Source organism: Bombina bombina, chromosome 5 (assembly GCF_027579735.1).
Source record: "Bombina bombina isolate aBomBom1 chromosome 5, aBomBom1.pri, whole genome shotgun sequence".
NCBI lineage: Eukaryota > Metazoa > Chordata > Amphibia > Anura > Bombinatoridae > Bombina > Bombina bombina.
In genome coordinates this window covers 1,149,433,150-1,149,456,477 of record NC_069503.1, presented here as the reverse complement: position 1 = coordinate 1,149,456,477, position 23,328 = coordinate 1,149,433,150, and the positions used below count along the sequence as shown (strand labels likewise).

General features: G+C 38.1%; 1 protein-coding gene across 1 annotated transcript in view; it reads right to left on the bottom strand.

Annotated features, from left to right (window-relative positions):
- Nucleotides 1–23,328, bottom strand: part of LOC128661759 (microtubule-actin cross-linking factor 1, isoforms 6/7-like) — a 253,447-nt gene that overhangs the window by 78,395 nt on the left and 151,724 nt on the right. The gene's annotated exons all lie outside the window — the stretch shown is intronic.

Here is a 23,328-nt window from a genome sequence, read left to right as displayed (position 1 = left end):
TAGAGCATATTTAACGCAACTTCATCTCTCGATACCAGCGGTGCTTACAGACGCGGCCAGCTTCAAAAACGTGCTCGTGCACGATTCCCCCATAGAAAACAATGGGGCTGTTTGAACTGAAAAAAAACCTAACACCTGCAAAAAAGCCGCGTTCAGCTCCTAACGCAGCCCCATTGTTTGCTATGGGGAAACACTTCCTACGTCTGCACCTAACACTCTAACATGTACCCCGAGTCTAAACACCCCTAACCTTACACTTATTAACCCCTATTCTGCCGCCCCTGCTATCGCTGACACCTGCATATTTTTTTAACCCCTAATCTGCCGCTCCGTAAACCGCCGCTACTTACATTATCCCTATGTACCCCTAATCTACTGTCCCTAACACCGCCGACCCCTATATTATATTTATTAACCCCTAATCTGCCCCTCACAACGTCGCCTCCACCTGCCTACACTTATTAACCCCTAATCTGCCGAGCGGACCGCACCGCTATTATAATAAAGTTATTTACCCCTAATCCGCCTCACTCCCGCCTCAATAACCCTATAATAAATAGTATTAACCCCTAATCTGCCCTCCCTAACATCGCCGACACCAAACTTCAAACATTAACCCCTAATCTGCCAACTGGAGCTCACCGCTATTCTAATAAATGTATTAACCCCTAAAGCTAAGTCTAACCCTAACACTAACAACCCCCTAAGTTAAATATAATTTTAAATCTAACGAAATAAATTAACTCTTATTAAATAAATTATTCCTATTTAAAGCTAAATACTTACCTGTAAAATAAACCCTAATATAGCTACAATATAAATTATAATTATATTATAGCTATTTTAGGATTTATATTTATTTTACAGGTAACTTTGTATTTATTTTAACCAGGTACAATAGCTATTAAATAGTTAAGAACTATTTAATAGCTAAAATAGTTAAAATAATTACAAAATTACCTGTAAAATAAATCCTAACCTAAGTTACAATTAAACCTAACACTACACTATCAATAAATTAATTAAATAAAATACCTACAATTACCTACAATTAAACCTAACACTACACTATCAATACATTAATTAAATACAATACCTACAAATAACTACAATTAAATAAACTAACTAAAGTACAAAAAATAAAAAAGAACTAAGTTACAAAAAATAAAAAAATATTTACAAACATTAGAAAAATATTACAACAATTTTAAACTAATTACACCTACTCTAAGCCCCCTAATAAAATAACAAAGACCCCCAAAATAAAAAAATGCCCTACCCTATTCTAAATTACAAAAGTTCAAAGCTCTTTTACCTTACCAGCCCTGAAAAGGGCCCTTTGCGGGGCATGCCCCAAAGAATTCAGCTCTTTTGCCTGTAAAAAAAACACATACAATACCCCCCCCCCCAACATTACAACCCACCACCCACATACCCCTAATCTAACCCAAACCCCCCTTAAATAAACCTAACACTAAGCCCCTGAAGATCTTCCTACCTTATCTTCACCATACCAGGTTCACCGATCGATCCAGAAGAGCTCCTCCGATGTCTTGATCCAAGCCCAAGCGGGGGGCTGAAGATGTCCATGATCCGGCTGAAGTCTTCATCCAAGTGGGAGCTGAAGAGGTCCATGATCCGGCTGAAGTCTTCTATCAACGGCATCTTCAATCTTCTTTCTTCCGGATCCATGTTCATCCCGCCGACGCGGAACATCCATCTTCACCGACGACTTCCCGACGAATGACGGTTCCTTTAAGGGACGTCATCCAAGATGGCGTCCCTCGAATTCCAATTGGCTGATAGGATTCTATCAGCCAATCGGAATTAAGGTAGGAAAATTCTGATTGACTGATGGAATCAGCCAATCAGAATCAAGTTCAATCCGATTGGCTGATTCAATCAGCCAATCAGATTGAGCTCGCATTCTATTGGCTGTTCCGATCAGCCAATAGAATGCGAGCTCAATCTGATTGGCTGATCGGATCAGCCAATCGGATTGAACTTGATTCTGATTGGCTGATTCCATCAGACAATCAGAATATTCCTACCTTAATTCCGATTGGCTTATAGAATCCTATCAGCCAATCGGAATTCGAGGGACGCCATCTTGGATGACGTCATTTAAAGGAACCATCATTCGGCGAGTAGGCGTCGGTTGAAGAGGATGTTCCGCGTCGGCTTGGAAGAAGATGGCTCCGCTCCGCTCCAGAAGAAAGAAGATTGAAGACTTCATCCCGATGATGGACTTCCGACTTCAGCCCGATGATGGATTTCTTCAGCCGCCGCTTGGATCCAGACTTCAGCCCGAGGATGGACGTCACTCTTCAGCCCCCCGCTTGGGCTTGGATCAACACTTCCGAGGCTTGGATCAAGACTTCCGAGGACCGATCGGTGAACCTGGTATGGTGAAGATAAGGTAGGAAGATCTTCAGGGGCTTAGTGTTAGGTTTATTTAAGGGGGGTTTGGGTTAGATTAGGGGTATGTGGGTGGTGGGTTGTAATGTTGGGGGGGGTATTGTATGTGTTTGTTTTACAGGCAAAAGAGCTGAATTCTTTGGGGCATGCCCCGCAAAGGGACCTGTTCAGGGCTGGTAAGGTAAAAGAGCTTTGAACTTTTTTAATTTAGAATAGGGTAGGGCATTTTTTTATTTTGGGGGGCTTTGTTATTTTATTAGGGGGCTTAGAGTAGGTGTAATTAGTTTAAAATTGTTGTAATATTTTTCTAATGTTTGTAAATATTTTTTTATTTTTTGTAACTTAGTTCTTTTTTATTTTTTGTACTTTAGTTAGTTTATTTCATTGTATTTATTTGTAGATATTGTATTTAAATAATTTATTGATAGTGTAGTGTTAGGTTTAATTGTAGATAATTGTAGGTATTTTATTTAATTAATTTATTGATAGTGTAGTGTTAGGTTTAATTGTAACTTAGGTTAGGATTTATTTTACAGGTAATTTTGTAATTATTTTAACTATTTTAGCTATTAAATAGTTCTTAACTATTTAATAGCTATTGTACCTGGTTAAAATAAATACAAAGTTACCTGTAAAATAAATATTAATCCTAAAATAGCTACAATATAATTATAATTTATATTGTAGCTATATTAGGGTTTATTTTACAGGTAAGTATTTAGCTTTAAATAGGAATCATTTATTTAATAAGAGTTAATTTATTTCGTTAGAATAAAATTATATTTAATTTAGGGGGGTGTTAGGGTTAGGGTTAAAATTAGCTTTAGGGGTTAAAATATTTATTAGAGTAGCGGTGAGCTCCGATCGGCAGATTAGGGGTTAATACTTGAAGTTAGGTGTCGGCGATGTTAGGGAGGGCAGATTAGGGGTTAATACTATTTATTATAGGGTTATTGAGGCGGGAGTGAGGCGGATTAGGGGTTAATAACTTTATTATAATAGCGGTGCGGTCCGCTCGGCAGATTAGGGGTTAATAAGTGTAGGCAGGTGGAGGCGACGTTGTGGGGGGCAGATTAGGGGTTAATAAATATAATATAGGGGTCGGCGGTGTTAGGGGCAGCAGATTACGGGTACATAGCTATAATGTAGCTGGCGGCGGCATGCGGACGGCAGATTAGGGGTTAATAAGTGTAGGTAGCTGGCGGCGACCTTGTGGGGGGCAGATTAGGGGTTAATAAATATAATATAGGGGTCGGCGGTGTTAGGGGCAGCAGATATGGGGTACATAGGGATAACGTAGTTGGCGGCAGTGTACGGAGCGGAAGATTAGGGGTTAAAAAATTTTTATAGAGTGGCGGCGATGTGGGGGGGCCTCGGTTTAGGGGTACATAGGTAGTTTATGGGTGTTAGTGTACTTTAGAGCACAGTAGTTAAGAGCTTTATAAACCGGCGTTAGCCCAGAAAGCTCTTAACTACTGACTTTTTTCTGCGGCTGGAGTTTTGTCGTTAGAATTCTAACGCTCACTTCAGCCACGACTCTAAATACCGGAGTTAGAAAGATCCCATTGAAAAGATAGGATACGCAGTTGACGTAAGGGGATCTGCGGTATGGAAAAGTCGCGGCTGGAAAGTGAGCGCTAGACCCTTTCCTGACTGACTCCAAATACCGGCGGTAGCCTAAAACCAGCGTTAGGAGCCTCTAACGCTGGTTTTGACGGCTACCGCCAAACTCTAAATCTAGGCCTTACTAAACCTATTAACTCCTAAACTGCCGGCCCCCACATCGCAACTACCTAATTTAAACTATATTAACCCCTAACACCCCCTAACTTTAACATAATTAAAATAGACCTAAAGTAAAGTTACAATTATTAACTAACTACCTATTAAAAAATAAATACAAACTTACCTGTGAAATAAAAATGAAACCTAAGCTAGCTACAATATAACTATTTACTAACTACCTAGTTAAAATAAATACAAACTTACCTGTGAAATAAAAATAAAACCTAAGTTTAAGCTAAAAAAAATTATCACTAAAAATAAAACTAACATCACAAAAAAATAATAAACACTAAATTTACATAAAATAAAAAAACTACTATTATAAAAAATAACAAACGAAATTATCCAAAATAATTAAAAATTATTCCTATTCTAATACCCCGTTTAAAATAAAAAGAACTAATCTATAATAAACTACCAATAGCACTTAAAAGGCCTTTTGTAGGGCATTGCCATAAAGTTAACAGCTCTTTTGCAAAAAATTAAAACAAACAGCCCCTAACATTACAAACACCCACCCCCCAACCCACAAAATAAAAAAAAACCTAACTAAAAAAAAACTAATCTACCCACTGCCACGAAAAGGGCATTTGTATGGTCATTGCCCTTAAAATTGCATTCAGCTCTTTTTTGGCCCATTAAAATAAAAAAAGCCCTAATCTAAAAAAAAAAAAAAAAAAACAGCCAAAAAAAAACAAAAAAAAAGTAACACCAACCCCAAAATCGGTACTCACAGTTGCTGAAGTCTGGCAAAAGATCTTCATCCAGACGGCTCCATCTTCATCCATCGCAGGGCCGGCATGTTCTATCTTCTTCATCCTTGCGGAGGCAGAGCAGTCTGTGGATGCGCGGAGGTCCAGGCCGAGGTCCATCTGTCCCACGTGGTGGTCCTCTTCATGCGTTAGTCTGCCGCACACTGAGGATTCAATGTAAGGTACCCCTTTTATGTTGATGTACTGTTGCATTCCTATTGGCTGAAAAATTCAAATCAGCCAATAGGAATAAGAGCTATACCCTTTGAAAAAGCCGGGTGCACCGGCGAAACATGTTAGGGACTTAGGAGTCAAGGGGAACTCTTATTATTTTTTTATCTGCCGCAATTGTGACTTAGCAATTTATTTAAAACCTAGTAATATCTTTGTCAAAAGACCGTATAAGAACCTGATACCTTTAATTGACTGAACATAATATTACAAACAGCTGCTTAAAACGCTTGACAAAATTCCCAATGGCAGCGTTTGAATCCTAAAATTGTTGTTAGTTGGGCTTTTGGGTTTTCAGTAATAACATAGCTGAAAGATTTATTTAAGGATTTCCAACAAACAAATGTTACTTTGAACAACTGAATGTTTACACGTTAAAGTTATCAATTAATGGAGTCATAGTGTTGCTGTATTTATATCCAGAGTGCTGAGACAGCAGTATATAAACTGCAATTCCAGTGACTATTTAAAGATTCCAGCAAGTTAACTATTGAAATAGCAAGCTATTAGTAAACTAACTTTATTATACAGTTCATATGGTTAACATACCTATTGAACATTATGTACCTGCACAATCAAGACTGAGAGTGTGCAAACAATTGTTCTTGTAAATCCACAACGTTTTATTTAGTAACTTGTACTTCATTTGCAGTGATACAACTGCAGCTCCATTAGGTATTCATTAACAAGCATACACCAATACAACTAAATATATGTATTGCAATATAATCTGACTTAATATAAAACTTACTAGCACAGCAGTATGACTATATTAGTTTAAGGCAACAGTGAATTAACTGCAACTTGAACCACAACTTTAAACAATATATATGTTGAATTAAACACACATTTAACATTGTTTTGCAACATTGTTTCTACTCTTTACAGAACAGACTTACTCAATATAAATGTTGGATACTATTCTTTATTAAAACAACTACAATTATATTGATGTACAAAATTTAATATCAGACACTTAAGTTATGATTTCTATACAATTAAAATACCATCATAACGGTATAGATTGAACACAAAAATATTCTGTATAGACAATTTGTGTTGCAATACCCATACTTAAATATTTTTATGAGATCTATATATAGATACAAAAATTGACAGATTGCTGCCAAATATATATATATCCAGATACTAACACTAATACTCTCAGTATGGTGCAAATACATAGAAACATATATATTTTGGATGGTTAAACACATAGTTGCAGCAAGGCTCATAAAGAGCACAAACCGCAACATTTAGAGGCCTAGTTATCAAGCCGTCGACTTTACCTGCCTTCGCCGGCCCAATACGCCCACCTAAGCTCGCCTACCATCGCCGCCGCGGACCTGAAAAATCTCGCCAAAGTTATCAATAAAGCTGTCAAAAAGCCGCGCACCAAGTACGGGGCGATAAGCAGCGGACTGTGATAGTTATCACTCATCCGATCTCGCTGCTCTGCTAGACTTAGCTTTAGGGGTTAATAAATTTATTAGAGTAGCGGTGAGGTCCGGTCGGCAGATTAGGGGTTAATACTTGAAGTTAGGTGTCGGTGATGTTAGGGAGGGCAGATTAGGGGTTAATACTATTTATTATAGGAACAACAATTGGTGCCACTGGAGACCCAAAATCACCAGAGCACAGTTAAGAGGCGCCTAAGGCAAGAGTGAAACAATATAGATTCTGGTTAGTAAAGCACTTTAACTAGATAATACCAGAGAGATAATACTAGCAATGAGGGGTATAGATAACAACAATGTTTGATGAGCAATGGAGATCCTATAAAAAACAATATAAGGGTGATATGATTTGTATTAGTCCAATCAATATGGTTAACTTATCTAATCCAACAGAGTCCAAGAGTGTGGCCCAAAGGGTGTGTGCAGTGGGCAAAATTCCAGATGAAGGTAGGCCGCTCCTCCTGAGTGTTATGCCAGGAACACAGATGAATAATCTAGAACAAATTAAATAGAGGGCGCCACATGGTGCAGATCATATGAGGTGAATATAACACAGCGATATGATAGTAAGAATCCTACTCACAGATTGTAGCGCACATAAAAGTGCAGAAGACGCAGTCCGGAACCACACGTCGTCCGGTCGACCACAATGGATGGAATTACACAGATGGAGATCCTCGTCTCACCAGGGAGAGTCCAGGGAAATCCAAGGAGGTGGAATGGATATGGAACTATGCACCAAAGTTCCAGCCAAATGCTCAGGGGGGACCAGGATAAGTTCACCAGGCCCAAGCCCAAGGATAAAAAAGGATAACCGGCAGCAGATAGAGAATTAAAATATATAAAAGGTTTAATAACAATGATAAAAACAACAGCAACGCGTTTCTCAGTGATACACATTGTTTCATCAGGCTACGAAGCCTGCCGGTTATCCTTTTTTATCCTTGGGCTTGGGCCTGGTGAACTTATCCTGGTCCCCCCTGAGCATTTGGCTGGAACTTTGGTGCATAGTTCCATATCCATTCCACCTCCTTGGATTTCCCTGGACTCTCCCTGGTGAGACGAGGATCTCCATCTGTGTAATTCCATCCATTGTGGTCGACCGGACGACGTGTGGTTCCGGACTGCGTCTTCTGCACTTTTATGTGCGCTACAATCTGTGAGTAGGATTCTTACTATCATATCGCTGTGTTATATTCACCTCATATGATCTGCACCATGTGCGCCCTCTATTTAATTTGTTCTAGATTATTTATTATAGGGTTAGTGAGGCGGGAGTGAGGCGGATTAGGGGTTAATAATTGTAGGTAGGTGGCGGCGACATTGGGGGCAGCAGATTAGGGGTTAATAAATATTATGTAGGGGTCGGCGGTGTTAGGGGCAGCAGATTAGGGGTACATAGGGATAATGTAGGTTGCGGCGGTGTGCGGTCGGCAGATTAGGGGTTAAAATTTTTTATTAGAGTGGCGGCGATGTGGGGGGACCTCAGTTTAGGGGTGCATAGGTAGTTTATGGATGTTAGTGTACTTTAGGGTACAGTAGTTAAGAGCTTTATGAACCGGCGTTAGCCCAGAAAGCTCTTAACTCCTGGCTTTTCTCTGCGGCTGGAGTCTTGTCCTTAGATTTCTAACGCTCACTTCAGCCAAGACTCTAAATACCGGCGTTAGAAAGATCCCATTGAAAAGATAGGATACCCAAATGGCGTAGGGGGATCTGCGGTATGGAAAAGTCGCGGCTGGAAAGTGAGCGTTAGACCCTTTCCTGACTGACTCTAAATACCAGCGGTAGCCCAAAACCAACATTAGGAGCCCCTAACACTGGTTTTGACGGCTAACGCCAAACTCTAAATCTAGGCGTTAGGGTTTATTTTACAGGTAAGTATTTAGTTTTAAATAGGATTCATTTATTTAATGATAGTGTAGTGTTAGGTGTAATTGTAACTTAGGTTAGGTTTTATTTTACAGGTAAATTTCTCTTTATTTTAGATAGGTAGCTATTAAATAGTTAATAACTATTTAATAGCTATTGTACCTAGTTAAAATAAATTGAAAGTTTCCTGTAAAATAAAAATAAATCCTAAAATAGCTACAATATAATTATTATTTATATTGTAGCTATTTTAGGGTTTATTTTACAGGTAAGTATTTAGCTTTAAATAGGAATAATTTAGTTAATAAGAGTTAATTTATTTAGTTAGATTTAAATTAGATTTAATTTAGGGGGTTGTTAGGGTTAGGGTTAGACTTAGCTTTAGGGGTTAATAATTTTATTATAGGTTGCGGCGGTATAGGGGGGGCAGGATAGGGGTTAATAAAAATATTATAGGTGGCGACGGTGTAGGGGGGCAGATTAGGGGTTAATAAGTTTAATATAGGTGGCGGCGGGGTCCGGGAGCGGCGGTTTAGGGGTTAAACTATTTATTTTTTTGCGGTGGGGTCCGGGAGTGGCAGGATAGGGGTTAATACATTTATTAGGGGTGGCGGCGGTATAGGGGGGCAGGATAGGGGTTAATAGGTATTATGTAGGTGGCGGCGGGGGCCGGGAGCGATGGTTTAGGGGTTAACAGATTTCTTAGAGTTGCGGCGGGGTCCGGGAGTGGCGGTTTAGGGGTTAAAATGTTTAATATAGGTGGCGGCGGTGTAGGGGGGACAGATTAGGGGTGTTTAGACTAGGGGTACATGTTAGGGTGTTAGGTGTACACACTTCCCATAGGAATGAATGGGATGTCTGGCAGCAGCGAACTTGTACTTTCGCTATGGTCTGACTCCCATTGATTCCTATGGGATACTCCACCTCCAGGGTGGCGGATTGAAAACCAGGTACGCTGGGCCGTAAAAGTGCCGAGCGTACCTGCTGGGATTTCGATAACTCCCAAAAGTAGTCAGATTGTGCCGAACTTGCGTTCGGAACATCTGGAGTGACGTAAGAATCAATCTGTGTCGGACTGAGTCCGGCGGATCGATGCTTACGTCACCAGATTCTACTTTTGCCGGTGTCTAGGGCTTGATAACTAAGGCGAATCAGCCTCGCCACAAATACGCTGCGGAATTCCAGCGTATTTGAGGTTGACGGCTTGATAACTAGGGGCCTTAGAGTCAAATCACCTGCATGTGCATGTAACTAATATATATAGACATTAATGAAACTTGCAAAGCAAGTCTAACATATATCATTATCGTTTCAACAAATTTAGTGTACCAATAAATAAATAAAGTGGTGGCATTATATTTAATGATATATTTTTATATATATATATATATATATATATATATATATATATATATATATATATATATATTATTCCTATAATCAATCCTATAAAGATTATATATATATAATCTATATCACCAAACTAGTAATATTTGAATGTCAACCAGCAAATAAACTGTAAACGCCAGCAGAGAGACCCAACCTATATAGGTCAGATCTTAGCTAGGTTGTCAAATTACCAAGTACACTAGATTGATACTGGATGTATGCTTGTCTAAGCTAAGATAGAAAACTAAATGATACACTAGATTGATACCGGAGGTATGCTTGTCTAATCTAAGATAGAAAACTAAATGATACATTAGATTGATACTGGATGTATGCTTGTCTAATCTAAGATAGAAAACTAAATGATACACTAGATTGATACTGGATGTATGCTTGTCTAATCTAAGATAGAAAACTAAATGATACACTAGATTGATACTGGATGTATGCTTGTCTAAGCTAAGATAGAAAACTAAATGATACACTAGATTGATACTGGATGTATGCTTGTCTAAGCTAAGATAGAAAACTAAATGATACACTAGATTGATACTGGATGTATGCTTGTCTAATCTAAGATAGAAAACTAAATGATACATTAGATTGATACTGGATGTATGCTTGTCTAAGCTAAGATAGAAAACTAAATGATACACTAGATTGATACTGGATGTATGCTTGTCTAATCTAAGATAGAAAACTAAATGATACACTAGATTGATACTGGATGTATGCTTGTCTAAGCTAAGATAGAAAACTAAATGATACACTAGATTGATACTGGATGTATGCTTGTCTAAGCTAAGATAGAAAACTAAATGATACACTAGATTGATACTGGATGTATGCTTGTCTAATCTAAGATAGAAAACTAAATGATACATTAGATTGATACTGGATGTATGCTTGTCTAAGCTAAGATAGAAAACTAAATGATACACTAGATTGATACTGGATGTATGCTTGTCTAATCTAAGATAGAAAACTAAATGATACACTAGATTGATACTGGATGTATGCTTGTCTAAGCTAAGATAGAAAACTAAATGATACACTAGATTGATACTGGATGTATGCTTGTCTAAGCTAAGATAGCAAAACTAAATGATACACTAGATTGATACTGGATGTATGCTTGTCTAAGCTAAGATAGAAAACTAAATGATACACTAGATTGATACTGGATGTATGCTTGTCTAATCTAAGATAGAAAACTAAATGATACACTAGATTGATACTGGATGTATGCTTGTCTAAGCTAAGATAGAAAACTAAATGATACACTAGATTGATACTGGATGTATGCTTGTCTAAGCTAAGATAGAAAACTAAATGATACACTAGATTGATACTGGATGTATGCTTGTCTAAGCTAAGATAGAAAACTAAATGATACACTAGATTGATACTGGATGTATGCTTGTCTAATCTAAGATAGAAAACTAAATGATACACTAGATTGATACTGGATGTATGCTTGTCTAATCTAAGATAGAAAACTAAATGATACACTAGATTGATACTGGATGTATGCTTGTCTAAGCTAAGATAGAAAACTAAATGATACACTAGATTGATACTGGATGTATGCTTGTCTAATCTAAGATAGAAAACTAAATGATACACTAGATTGATACTGGATGTATGCTTGTCTAAGCTAAGATAGAAAACTAAATGATACACTAGATTGATACTGGATGTATGCTTGTCTAATCTAAGATAGAAAACTAAATGATACACTAGATTGATACTGGATGTATGCTTGTCTAAGCTAAGATAGAAAACTAAATGATACACTAGATTGATACTGGATGTATGCTTGTCTAAGCTAAGATAGAAAACTAAATGATACACTAGATTGATACTGGATGTATGCTTGTCTAAGCTAAGATAGAAAACTAAATGATACACTAGATTGATACTGGATGTATGCTTGTCTAAGCTAAGATAGAAAACTAAATGATACACTAGATTGATACTGGATGTATGCTTGTCTAAGCTAAGATAGAAAACTAAATGATACACTAGATTGATACTGGATGTATGCTTGTCTAATCTAAGATAGAAAACTAAATGATACATTAGATTGATACTGGATGTATGCTTGTCTAAGCTAAGATAGAAAACTAAATGATACACTAGATTGATACTGGATGTATGCTTGTCTAATCTAAGATAGAAAACTAAATGATACACTAGATTGATACTGGATGTATGCTTGTCTAAGCTAAGATAGCAAAACTAAATGATACACTAGATTGATACTGGATGTATGCTTGTCTAAGCTAAGATAGAAAACTAAATGATACACTAGATTGATACTGGATGTATGCTTGTCTAAGCTAAGATAGAAAACTAAATGATACACTAGATTGATACTGGATGTATGCTTGTCTAAGCTAAGATAGAAAACTAAATGATACACTAGATTGATACTGGATGTATGCTTGTCTAATCTAAGATAGAAAACTAAATGATACACTAGATTGATACTGGATGTATGCTTGTCTAATCTAAGATAGAAAACTAAATGATACACTAGATTGATACTGGATGTATGCTTGTCTAAGCTAAGATAGAAAACTAAATGATACACTAGATTGATACTGGATGTATGCTTGTCTAATCTAAGATAGAAAACTAAATGATACACTAGATTGATACTGGATGTATGCTTGTCTAATCTAAGATAGAAAACTAAATGATACACTAGATTGATACTGGATGTATGCTTGTCTAATCTAAGATAGAAAACTAAATGATATGAGTTTATGACACACAACCAGAACAATTTTGACCACCAGTGCCATAAATCGTGCTATTATAATCGTGTATCCTTTCAACCAGTACATCTGAAAACCAACTTTTCCCATTACCAACTTCAGTCCAGACTCTTATAGTGGTCTTAACCTTATTCCCTAATCATAAAGGGTAACTCAATATACAGATATACTAGATTATTTTACGCATGAGTCTATATTGTGTGTGTTTTTAATTGTTTGTTTTTCCCCCCTTTGTAAAATAAATGTGCAAATAAAAGTTATATTTTATGATCTCCCTTCCTCTCACTTCGAAGATCACCATTTAATTATTTGTTGTGAATAACAGAGTTATTTCATCGCAATTTATTGCTATATACATATACTAACAGCTCTTGAGTGCTATATACATATACTAACAGCTCTTGAGTGCTATATACATATACTAACAGCTCTTGAGTGCTATATACATATACTAACAGCTCTTGAGTGCTATATACATATACTAACAGCTCTTGAGTGCTATATACGTATACTAACAGCTCTTGAGTGCTATATACATATACTAACAGCTCTTGAGTGCTATATACATATACTAACAGCTCTTGAGTGCTATATACATATACTAACAGCTCTTGAGTGCTATATACATATACTAACAGCTCTTGAGTGCTATATACATATACTAACAGCTCTTGAGTGCTATATACATATACCTACAGCTCTTGAGTGCTATATACATATACTAACAGCTCTTGAGTGAAATATACATATACTAACAGCTCTTGAGTGCTATATACATATACTAACAGCTCTTGAGTGAAATATACATATACTAACAGCTCTTGAGTGCTATATACATATACTAACAGCTCTTGAGTGCTATATACATATACTAACAGCTCTTGAGTGTTATATACATATACTAACAGCTCTTGAGTGCTATATACATATACTAACAGCTCTTGAGTGCTATATACATATACTAACAGCTCTTGAGTGCTATATACATATACTAACAGCTCTTGAGTGCTATATACATATACTAACAGCTCTTGAGTACTATATACATATACTAACAGCTCTTGAGTGCTATATACATATACTAACAGCTCTTGAGTGCTATATGTGTATTTTACAATCCACCATAAATTTGCTTCAAGTTTTCATAACTTTGTGTGTGTTTTTAATTGTTTGTTTTTCCCCCCTTTGTAAAATAAATGTGCAAATAAAAGTTATATTTTATGATCTCCCTTCCTCTCACTTCGAAGATCACCATTTAATTATTTGTTGTGAATAACAGAGTTATTTCATCGCAATTTATTGCTATATACATATACTAACAGCTCTTGAGTGCTATATACATATACTAACAGCTCTTGAGTGCTATATACATATACTAACAGCTCTTGAGTGCTATATACATATACTAACAGCTCTTGAGTGCTATATACATATACTAACAGCTCTTGAGTGCTATATACATATACTAACAGCTCTTGAGTGCTATATACATATACTAACAGCTCTTGAGTGCTATATACATATACTAACAGCTCTTGAGTGCTATATACATATACTAACAGCTCTTGAGTGCTATATACATATACTAACAGCTCTTGAGTGCTATATACATATACTAACAGCTCTTGAGTGCTATATACATATACCTACAGCTCTTGAGTGCTATATACATATACTAACAGCTCTTGAGTGAAATATACATATACTAACAGCTCTTGAGTGCTATATACATATACTAACAGCTCTTGAGTGAAATATACATATACTAACAGCTCTTGAGTGCTATATACATATACTAACAGCTCTTGAGTGCTATATACATATACTAACAGCTCTTGAGTGTTATATACATATACTAACAGCTCTTGAGTGCTATATACATATACTAACAGCTCTTGAGTGCTATATACATATACTAACAGCTCTTGAGTGCTATATACATATACTAACAGCTCTTGAGTACTATATACATATACTAACAGCTCTTGAGTGCTATATACATATACTAACAGCTCTTGAGTGCTATATGTGTATTTTACAATCCACCATAAATTTGCTTCAAGTTTTCATAATACGCAGCACCACAAACTCATTTACTCTGTATGACAGAGTTTATAATTAACTTATTAAATACAGGAGTTATGAAGAGCTTTTTCTAAATATCTAGATAAGAAGTTGTGCCATTGGTTTCTTGCCAATTAGGAATAAGAGCTGCTTAAATCCCATTGGTGGATGTTGGGGGCAGCAGTTTAGGGGTTGCTAGCTTTATTTAGTGTTGACGATGTCGGAGAATGGCAGTTTAGGGGTTAATAGCTTTATTTAGTGTCGGGGAATGGCATTTTAGAGGTTAATAGATTTAGTTAGTGTTGGCAATGTGGGACTATTGTGGTTTAGGTGTTAATAGCTTTATTTAGTGTCGGCGATGTGGGTGACGGCGCTTTTAGATAATTTTGTTTCGGCAATCGCCAGCAAATTAGTTATGTTAAGTTAAATCGTTTTTTCGGATCCTTTCGTTTTTTTCGGATCCATTCTTTATTCATATGCATTATTCTATTCTGAAGTTTAGAATAGAATAATGAATATGAATAAAGAATGGATCTGAAATAACGAATGGATCCGAAAAAACGATTTAACTTAACATAACTAATTTGCCGAAACAAAATTATTTATTTAACTAATGAAAACAAAATAAAACAAAACTAAATTTTTAGTGTTGCACATGTCTAGTAGATTACAAGAGGAGCTCTATAAATAGCCTAGGGTCAGCTATCCATATCGCAGATCTGCGCTCTCTCGGGTTCCCACCTTTCTTGGGGGGAAAAATACCTGCTCATTAGCATACATTTATATAAATAACTATAGAAGCTCAGAAGGTAAAGCTGCTAGGACTCATTTTAAAGGTTTGTTTGATTATAATTAGATTTAAACACAGGTAGAATAAGTTTCAACATAATAGGACCTTCATTTCTATATTTATTCTTTATTTTATACATTAATAATACCGTCTGTGTGCTCGCCTCCATTAAGCCGTAAAAAATGAAAAATGGAGTAGTAAGCTACCGAAGTGGCTATAAAATGTTACGGCTCCAGGTTTCTATTGAAATATTCTGCGCATTGCGTGCGGTCGTTCTTTTTGTGTAGGTGTAAGTTAACGCTTCCATTTGATGTCAGATTTCTTGACAATCAATTAGTTGCTATGGTAACCCGACCTTACACTATAACATTTACGTTTAACGCCTGCGCTCCTTACCTGTGATCAACTCTAAAGAGAAACCAAAACAAAGATACACTTATTTATAATATATATTTTATAACTATAAGCAAATACTATTGTTTATTATAATGTATTGCTGCCCTAGGCATAGGTCTAGTTTAAAATTCTGCTTGCATTTATTTTTATATTTAAATACAAAATTATATTTCCATAAGAACATAAGTGTAACTATTCCTATACATGTGACAACAATAAATATTACATATTATAATTTTTTTAACATTGAAACACTTGCATTATTTGCAAGTATGAAAATTTCAATGGGAAATAGGTCTCAAAAAGCTACATTTTCTACTTTTACACCTAGTTGAGCTGGGTGTAATTTTTTTTAATGTATTGACAGCCTCCGGCAGTGTATTAACGGTTTGTGCTTTCATTGGATAAAGTTGATAAAGGAAATTGCTTACGACAGCGGATCATGTCCATTTGCACATTGATAATTCAGCCCCTAAGTATACTCTGTAATGTATTTTTGATGTTTTTTGTGAAAGTTTTTATTTTAATGAAACAGTTAACCACAGCTGTGAGATCGTGGTAATCATTCTAGCGTAAATCACCATTGCGCTTAACTTGCAATATGCGCACAAATGATTGCGCCTCACTTACAACCTAGCCCTTATTATTTAAATTTTATTAATCCTGTGTCTGGTTTAGCAACGGTAAATACTACTAATCTGAGAAAGTTAGCTATAAAAAAACAAAATCTCTTGGGTTTGTCTGAACTGATATCTTTACACTTTTTATGAATGGCCACACCCACATCACCAAATGATACCCTACATATGGGCTGGGGTTGTTAGGAGTTGTGATCCCAGTACCAGGACTTTTGCCTTAGGTGTATGTGATTATTACCAGGCTACACAAAAGCTCTGACATTCAGGGTTATAGCGTATAGGTGGAAAACCTGCAGTTGCTCCCCTGTGCACAAACATTATTGTATGTCTATGCACATAAGGCAGGTGAGTAGTTAATTAGATCTGTGTGTCACAGTAGGAGGAGTTTATGTCTCTGTACATAAGGCAGGTGAGTAGTTAATTAGATCTGTGTGTCACAGTAGGAGGAGTTTATGTCTCTGTACATAAGGCAGGTGAGTAGTTAATTAGATCTGTGTGTCACAGTGGGAGGAGTTTATGTCTCTGTACATAAGGCAGGTGAGTAGTTAATTAGATCTGTGTGCTACAGTAGGAGGAGTTTATGTCTCTGTACATAAGGCAGATGTGTAGTTAATTAGATCTGTGTGCTACAGTAGGAGGAGTTTATGTCTCTGTACATAAGGCAGGTGAGTAGTTAATTAGATCTGTGTCTCACAGTAGGAGGAGTTTATGTCTCTGTACATAAGGCAGGTGAGTAGTTAATTAGATCTGTGTGTCACAGTAGGAGGAGTTTATGTCTCTGCACATAAGGCAGGTGAGTGGTTAATTAGATCTGTGTGTCACAGTAGGAGGAGTTTATGTCTCTGTACATAAGGCAGGTGAGTGGTTAATTAGATCTGTGTGTCACAGTAGGAGGAGTTTATGTCTCTGTACATAAGGCAGGTGAGTGGTTAAATAGATCTGTGTGTCACAGTAGGAGGAGTTTATGTCTCTGTACATAAGGCAGGTGAGTAGTTAATTAGATCTGTGTGTCACAGTAGGAGGAGTTTATGTCTCTGCACATAAGGCAGGTGAGTATTTAATTAGATCTGCGTGTCACAGTAGGAGGAGTTTATGTCTCTGTACATAAGGCAGGTGAGTCGTTAATTAGATCTGTGTGTCACAGTAGGAGGAGTTTATGTCTCTGTATATAAGGCAGGTGAGTAGTTAATTAGATCTGTGTGTTACAATAGGAGGAGTTTATGTCTCTGCACATAAGGCAGGTGAGTAGTTAATTAGATCTGTGTGTCACAGTAGGAGGAGTTTATGTCTCTGCACATAAGGCAGGTGAGTGGTTAATTAGATCTGTGTGCTACAGTAGGAGGAGTTTATGTCTCTGCACATAAGGCAGGTGAGTAGTTAATTAGATCTGCGTGTCACAGTAGGAGGAGTTTATGTATCTGCACATAAGGCAGGTGAGTAGTTAATTAGATCTGCGTGTCACAGTAGGAGGAGTTTATGTCTCTGCACATAAGGCAGGTGAGTATTTAATTAGATCTGTGTGCCACAGTAGGAGGAGTTTATGTCTCTGCACATAAGGCAGGTGAGTAGTTAATTAGATCTGTGTGTTACAGTGGGAGGAGTTTATGTCTCTGTACATAAGGCAGGTGAGTAGTTAATTAGATCTGTGTGCTACAGTAGGAGGAGTTTATGTCTCTGTACATAAGGCAGGTGAGTAGTTAATTAGATCTGTGTGTCACAGTAGGAGGAGTTTATGTCTCTGTACATAAGGCAGGTGAGTAGTTAATTAGATCTGCGTGTCACAGTAGGAGGAGTTTATGTCTCTGTACATAAGGCAGGAGAGTGGTTAATTAGATCTGTGTGTTACAGTGAGATGAGTTTATGTCTCTGCACATAAGGCAGGTGAGTGGTTAATTAGATTTGTGTGCCACAGTAGGAGGAGTTTATGTCTCTGTACATAAGGCAGGTGAGTGGTTAATTAGATCTGTGTGTTACAATAGGAGGAGTTTATGTCTCTGCACATAAGGCAGGTGAGTAGTTAATTAGATCTGCGTGTCACAGTAGGAGGAGTTTATGTATCTGCACATAAGGCAGGTGAGTAGTTAATTAGATCTGCGTGTCACAGTAGGAGGAGTTTATGTCTCTGCACATAAGGCAGGTGAGTATTTAATTAGATCTGTGTGCCACAGTAGGAGGAGTTTATGTCTCTGCACATAAGGCAGGTGAGTAGTTAATTAGATCTGTGTGTTACAGTGGGAGGAGTTTATGTCTATGCACATAAGGCAGGTGAGTAGTTAATTAGATCTGTGTGTCACAGTAGGAGGAGTTTATGTCTCTGTACATAAGGCAGGTGAGTAGTTAAATAGATCTGTGTGTCACAGTAGGAGGAGTTTATGTCTCTGTACATAAGGCAGGTGAGTAGTTAATTAGATCTGTGTGCTACAGTAGGAGGAGTTTATGTCTCTGTACATTAGGCAGGTGAGTGGTTAATTAGATCTGTGTCTCACAGTAGGAGGAGTTTATGTCTCTGTACATAAGGCAGGTGAGTAGTTAATTAGATCTGTGTGCCACAGTAGGAGGAGTTTATGTCTCTGTACATAAGGCAGGTGAGTGGTTAATTAGATCTGTGTGTTACAATAGGAGGAGTTTATGTCTCTGCACATAAGGCAGGTGAGTGGTTAATTAGATCTGTGTGCCACAGTAGGAGGAGTTTATGTCTCTGCATATAAGGCAGGTGAGTGGTTAATTAGATATGTGTGTCACAGTAGTAGGAGTTTATGTCTCTGCACATAAGGCAGGTGAGTGGTTAATTAGATCTGTGTGTCACAGTAGGAGGAGTTTATGTCTCTGTACATAAGGCAGGTGAGTAGTTAAATAGATCTGTGTGTCACAGTAGGAGGAGTTTATGTCTCTGTACATAAGGCAGGTGAGTAGTTAATTAGATCTGTGTGCTACAGTAGGAGGAGTTTATGTCTCTGTACATTAGGCAGGTGAGTGGTTAATTAGATCTCTGTCTCACAGTAGGAGGAGTTTATGTCTCTGTACATAAGGCAGGTGAGTAGTTAATTAGATCTGTGTGCCACAGTAGGAGGAGTTTATGTCTCTGTACATAAGGCAGGTGAGTTGTTAATTAGATCTGTGTGTTACAATAGGAGGAGTTTATGTCTCTGCACATAAGGCAGGTGAGTGGTTAATTAGATCTGTGTGCCACAGTAGGAGGAGTTTATGTCTCTGCATATAAGGCAGGTGAGTGGTTAATTAGATATGTGTGTCACAGTAGTAGGAGTTTATGTCTCTGCACATAAGGCAGGTGAGTGGTTAATTATATCTGTGTGCCACAGTAGGAGGAGTTTATGTCTCTGTATATAAGGCAGGGACAGAAGTTAATTAGATCTGTTTGCCACAGTGGGAGGAGTTTATGTCTCTGCACATAAGGCAGGTGAGTGGTTAATTAGATCTGTGTGCCACAGTGGGAGGAGTTTATGTCTCTGCACATAAGGCAGGTGAGTGGTTAATTAGATCTGTGTGCCACAGTGGGAGGAGTTTATGTCTCTGTACATAAGGCAGGTGAGTGGTTAATTAGATCTGTGTGCCACAGTGGGAGGAGTTTATGTCTCTGTACATAAGGCAGGTGAGTGGTTAATTAGATCTGTGTGCCACAGTGGGAGGAGTTTATGTCTCTGCACATAAGGCAGGTGAGTGGTTAGTTAGATCTGTGTGTCACAGTAGGAGGAGTTTATGTCTCTGCATATAAGGCAGGTGAGTAGTTCATAAGATCTGTGTGCCACAGTAGTAGGAGTTTATGTCTCTGCACATAAGGCAGGTGAGTAGTTAATTAGATCTGTGTGCCACAGTAGGAGGAGTTTATGTCTCTGTATATAAGGCAGGGACAGAAGTTAATTAGATCTGTGTGCCACAGTAGGAGGAGTTTATGTCCCTGCACATAAGGCAGGTGAGTGGTTAATTAGATCTGTGTGCCACAGTAGGAGGAGTTTATGTCTCTGCATATAAGGCAGGTGAGTGGTTAATTAGATCTGTGTGCCACAGTAGGAGGAGTTTATGTCTCTGCACATAAGGCAGGTGAGTGGTTAATTAGATCTGTGTGTTACAATAGGAGGAGTTTATGTCTCTGTACATAAGGCAGGTGAGTAGTTAATTAGATCTGTGTGCCACAGTAGGAGGAGTTTATGTCTCTGTACATTAGGCAGGTGAGTGGTTAATTAGATCTTTGTCTCACAGTAGGAGGAGTTTATGTCTCTGTACATAAGGCAGGTGAGTGGTTAATTAGATCTGTGTCTCACAGTAGGAGGAGTTTATGTCTCTGTACATAAGGCAGGTGAGTGGTTAATTAGATCTGTGTGCTACAGTAGGAGGAGTTTATGTCTCTGTACATAAGGCAGGTGAGTAGTTAATTAGATCTGTGTGCCACAGTAGGAGGAGTTTATGTCTCTGCACATAAGGCAGGTGAGTGGTTAATAAGATCTGTGTGCCACAGTAGTAGGAGTTTATGTCTCTGCACATAAGGCAGGTGAGTGGTTAATTAGATCTGTGTGCTACAGTAGGAGGAGTTTATGTCTCTGCATATAAGGCAGGTGAGTGGTTAATTAAATCTGTGTGCCACAGTAGGAGGAGTTTATGTCTCTGTACATAAGGCAGGAGAGTGGTTAATTAGATCTGTGTGCTACAGTAGGAGGAGTTTATGTCTCTGTACATAAGGCAGGTGAGTGGTTAATTAGATCTGTGTGTTACAATATGAGGAGTTTATGTCTCTGTACATAAGGCAGGTGAGTAGTTAATTAGATCTGTGTGCCACAGTAGGAGGAGTTTATGTCTCTGCACATAAGGCAGGTGAGTAGTTAATTAGATCTGTGTACCACAGTAGGAGGAGTTTATGTCTCTGTACATAAGGCAGGTGAGTGGTTAATTAGATCTGTGTGTTACAGTGGGAGGAGTTTATGTCTCTGTACATAAGGCAGGTGAGTAGTTAATTAGATCTGTGTGCTACAGTAGGAGGAGTTTATGTCTCTGTACATAAGGCAGGTGAGTAGTTAATTAGATCTGTGTGTCACAGTAGGAGGAGTTTATGTCTCTGTACATAAGGCAGGTGAGTAGTTAATTAGATCTGCGTGTCACAGTAGGAGGAGTTTATGTCTCTGTACATAAGGCAGGAGAGTGGTTAATTAGATCTGTGTGTTACAGTGGGATGACTTTATGTCTCTGCACATAAGGCAGGTGAGTGGTTAATTAGATCTGTGTGTCACAGTAGGAGGAGTTTATGTCTATGCACATAAGGCAGGTGAGTAGTTAATTAGATCTGTGTGTCACAGTAGGAGGAGTTTATGTCTCTGTACATAAGGCAGGTGAGTAGTTAAATAGATCTGTGTGTCACAGTAGGAGGAGTTTATGTCTCTGTACATAAGGCAGGTGAGTAGTTAATTAGATCTTTGTGCTACAGTAGGAGGAGTTTATGTCTCTGTACATTAGGCAGGTGAGTGGTTAATTAGATCTGTGTCTCACAGTAGGAGTAGTTTATGTCTCTGTACATAAGGCAGGTGAGTAGTTAATTAGATCTGTGTGCCACAGTAGGAGGAGTTTATGTCTCTGCATATAAGGCAGGTGAGTGGTTAATTAGATCTGTGTGCCACAGTAGGAGGAGTTTATGTCTCTGTATATAAGGCAGGGACAGAAGTTAATTAGATCTGTTTGCCACAGTGGGAGGAGTTTATGTCTCTGCACATAAGGCAGGTGAGTGGTTAATTAGATCTGTGTGCCACAGTGGGAGGAGTTTATGTCTCTGCACATAAGGCAGGTGAGTGGTTAATTAGATCTGTGTGCCACAGTGGGAGGAGTTTATGTCTCTGCACATAAGGCAGGTGAGTGGTTAGTTAGATCTGTGTGTCACAGTAGGAGGAGTTTATGTCTCTGCATATAAGGCAGGTGAGTGGTTAGTTAGATCTGTGTGTCACAGTAGGAGGAGTTTATGTCTCTGCACATAAGGCAGGTGAGTAGTTAATTAGATCTGTGTGCCACAGTAGGAGGAGTTTATGTCTCTGTATATAAGGCAGGGACAGAAGTTAATTAGATCTGTTTGCCACAGTGGGAGTTGTTTATGTCTCTGCACATAAGGCAGGTGAGTGGTTAATTAGATCTGTGTGTCACAGTAGGAGGAGTTTATGTCCCTGCACATAAGGCAGGTGAGTGGTTAATTAGATCTGTGTGCCACAGTAGGAGGAGTTTATGTCTCTGTATATAAGGCAGGGACAGAAGTTAATTAGATCTGTTTGCCACAGTGGGAGGAGTTTATGTCTCTGCACATAAGGCAGGTGAGTGGTTAATTAGATCTGTGTGTCACAGTAGGAGGAGTTTATGTCCCTGCACATAAGGCAGGTGAGTGGTTAATTAGATCTGTTTGCCACAGTAGGAGGAGTTTATGTCTCTGCACATAAGGCAGGTGAGTGGTTAATTAGATCTGTGTGCCACAGTAGGAGGAGTTTATGTCTCTGTACATAAGGCAGGGACAGAAGTTAATTAGATCTGTTTGCCACAGTGGGAGGAGTTTATGTCTCTGCACATAAGGCAGGTGAGTGGTTAATTAGATCTGTGTGCCACAGTAGGAGGAGTTTATGTCCCTGCAGATAAGGCAGGTGAGTGGTTAATTAGATCTGTGTGCCACAGTAGGAGGAGTTTATGTCTCTGCATATAAGGCAGGTGAGTGGTTAATTAGATCTGTGTGCCACAGTAGGAGGAGTTTATGTCTCTGCACATAAGGCAGGTGAG